The sequence below is a fragment of the Lontra canadensis genome, unplaced genomic scaffold (genome assembly GCF_010015895.1).
Source record: "Lontra canadensis isolate GAN:19392208 unplaced genomic scaffold, GSC_riverotter_1.0 scaffold5, whole genome shotgun sequence".
Lineage (NCBI taxonomy): Eukaryota > Metazoa > Chordata > Mammalia > Carnivora > Mustelidae > Lontra > Lontra canadensis.
Genome location: NW_022630999.1, coordinates 20,849,388 through 20,852,793, shown reverse-complemented (window position 1 = coordinate 20,852,793; position 3,406 = coordinate 20,849,388). Strand labels below are relative to the sequence as shown.

At 41.5% G+C, this 3,406-nt stretch overlaps 1 pseudogene; it reads left to right on the top strand.

The window, feature by feature from the left end:
* Positions 1 to 1,315: 1,315 nt before the first annotated feature.
* On the top strand, positions 1,316 to 2,382 carry LOC116864421 (annotated as a pseudogene).
* The last annotated feature ends 1,024 nt before the right edge of the window (positions 2,383 to 3,406 follow it).

Sequence of the window (3,406 nt, the reverse complement as noted above, 5' to 3'; positions counted from 1 at the left end):
TGTCTTCTTACGCTAAACATGTTTGTTACCTGTGACTTTGTATTTCTGCTCCTAGTAATAGATGCATCAGAAAGGCATATTCGTGTGCACCAAAGGAAATGGACAAGAACGTTCACAGCAGCATTACTTGAATAGGTCCAAATTAGAAAACACCCAGAAGTTTATCAACAATATTGGACAAATCAATCATTGTGTATTCACACAACAGAGGACAGCAGTGAAAATGAAGCAACCTTTGTTACACACAATAACAAGAATGATTATCACAAATGTGATGCTGTAAAGAAGGCAGAAAAAAGTGTCTGCATGGATCTGGTTATTTAAAATCTCAAAACAACCAAAATCATAGTGTTTATAGATATATATTTTAATATTAAAAATATAAGGAGAGGCAAATAATGTGACTATCATAAAACCAGAATACTGGTTACTCTTAAGGGGATAAATGAAGTTGTTGTAGAACCAAGTTCCTTTGGGGGTTCTCATGGATGCTGGCAATGCTGTTTTCTGATCTAGATTGTACTTAAACAGATAATTACCTTATAATGATTTATTAATCCACATGTTTGTTTTTTCTTCAGAAAATATATAATATTTCACAGTAGAAAAACTAAGAGAGAGGAAGGCAGTACCATCTTAACACTAAATTAATAGTGGGTTTTCATTAAATTTTAACTCTCATTATTCTTATGAAGAAGAAGTTTAATAAGCAGCCAAAAGCTAAGGTATGAGTGTTGGAAAAGGGTTTTTATTTATTTATTTATTTATTTATTTAAATTCAATTAGCTAACATATTATCATTATTTTGGGATGTAGAGTTCAGTTATTCAGCAGTTGCGGATAACACTCAGTGCTCATCACATCACGTGCCATCCTTAAGCTCATCACCCAATTACCCTTTTCCTTCATCCACCTCCCCTTTTTTAACCCTCAGTTTGTTCCCCAGAATTAAGTCTCTCATGGTTTGTCTCCCTCTCTGGCTTCTTCTCTTTCCTTTATGATCCTCTGCACTATTTCTTATATTCCACAAATGAGTGAAACCATATGATAATTGCCTTTCTCTGACTGATTTCACTTAGCATAAAGCCTCCAGTTCCATCCACCTCGATGTAAATGGTAGTTAGTCATCCTTTCTGATGGCTGAGTAATAGTCCATTGTATATAGGGACCACATCTTTATCCATCCATCCGTTGAAGGACATCTCAGCTCCTTCCATAAGAAGAAAAGTTTTGGTCATTAAAATGTCACATTACTGGACCAGAACCATCATGCATCCTATGGAGTGTAGCCTCCTCCCAGCAGGGAGAAAACAACATGGAGGTGGCTGAGCCTGAGAAACTCTCTCTTGTGGTGCACAGACCTGGAGACCTGAACTTGGACAACTATCCTATCCCTGAACCAGGCCCAAATGAAGTGTTGCTGAAGACACATTCTGTTGGGATCTGTGGCTCAGATGTCCACTACTGGCAGCATGGTCTAATTGGCCATTTTATTGTAGAAAAGCCAATGGTGCTGGAGCATGAAGCTTCAGGGACAGTCATAAAAGTGGGATCACTGTTCAAGCACCTAAAACCAGGGTATCGTGTTGCCACAGAGCCTAGCACTCTGTGAGAAACAGATGAATTTTGCAAGATTAGCTGGTATAATCTGTCACCATCCATCTTCTTCTATGCCACACCCCCTGATGACAGGAACCTCTACTAGTTTTATAAGCACAACGCTGACTTCTGCTACAAGCTTCCTGACAATGTCACCTTTGAAGAAGGGGCGCTGATTGAACCACTGTCTGAGGGGATGCATGCCTGCCAGCAAGCTGGAATCACCCTGAGGAACAGGGTCTTTGTGTGTGGAGCTGGGCCCTTGGGACTGCTCATTCTGATCATGGCCAAGGCAATGGCTGCAGCTCAAGTGCTGGTGACTCATCTGTCTGCTTCTCAGTTGTCTAAAGCCAGGGAAGTTGGGCCTAATATCATCCTCCAGATCTCCAAAGACAGCCCTAAGGAAATCATCAGTAAAGTGAAAGATCTCCTGGGGTGCAAGTGAAAAGTGACCATCAAGTTCACAGGGGCGGGGCCCACCATCCATTCGGGCATTGATGCTTCTCATTCTGGTGGGACCCTGGTGCTCGCAAGGCTGGGCCCTGAGAGGAGCCCTGTGACCCCAGTGCACGCTGCTATCCAGGAGGTGGATATCAAGGGTATGTTTCAATATTGCAACACATGGCCAATGGAGATTTTGATGCCTCCAAGTCTGTGAAAGTAAAGCCCTTAGTAACCCATAGATTTCCTCTGGAGGAAGTGCTGGAGGCTTATGAAACAGCCAGAAAGGGATTGGGCTTGAAAGTCATGCTCAAGTACAACTCCAAGGACCAGAATTCCTAATATGAACTGGGCTCTGCCCTCATCCCCACCTCCTCTCCAAGCCACCTCAGTATCTCAGGGTGGGGGGGCTTTGATGCAGAAGATTCTTTTGAGTAACAAAACTAATTAAAATAATTCATTATAAGCAGAGAGCCTTACCAAAAAAAAAAAAAAAAAAAAGTCACACTACTGGCCATGTGGCAGAGTTTTCCATATTGCTTCCTATATTTGGTAACATTTTTGGGGTGGTGAAGAAAATGTGGCTCAGAATAGTCAAGGGACTTTTCCAAGGTCAGAAAGCCATGAATCACCTTTAATAGGACTTGAACTTCGATATTCTCCTTTGAGTCCAGCACTCTTTCTCCTAAATGCAGCAAATGGACTATGAGGGGAAATAAGAAACTATAGGAGGAGTGGTAGGGAGAGCAGGAAGTGGGGTTTCACTTACCCAGTCCTACAAAATGGCTGTTGTTCAAGGATTTTGACTTTTTATTTGTGTGTGTGTGTGTGTGTGTGTGTGTGTGTGTGTGTGTGTATGCATGCGCACGTGTGCGGGCACATGCATGTACTTCGGAATTCTTTGCTTTGCAGACAACACTATTGCTAATCCACTCAAGTAGGGAGAAAACAAAAATGGCAAGGATCATGATTATTTAGCACAAGAGAGGTTTTCTTTCTTTAGGTCCTCGCTGTGTGACCCTGTGTTAGAACTAGAAAGAGCTCATGTTGGATTTTTAATTTCAGTTTACCTGTTTTAATGGTATCTATTGCTACAATAACAATCACCCTCCAAGCTCTGGGTCCTGGAACTCACTCTCTGAGAGACTTCTTAAGAAATTGCCATATCTCACCTATGAATAAATTACCCATCATGAATGCACTTCAGCCCCAGAATAATGTGATTTGCCCTGACCCCATTAAATTATATCAGTGTAACTACACAGATGCTAATTGTAATACTCTGTTATTTGCACACAGAATCAAGGGGCAATGTCCTGCCTTAAGAGTTTAATGGCTCTAAAGCAGCAAGAAGCAGACTTCGTTA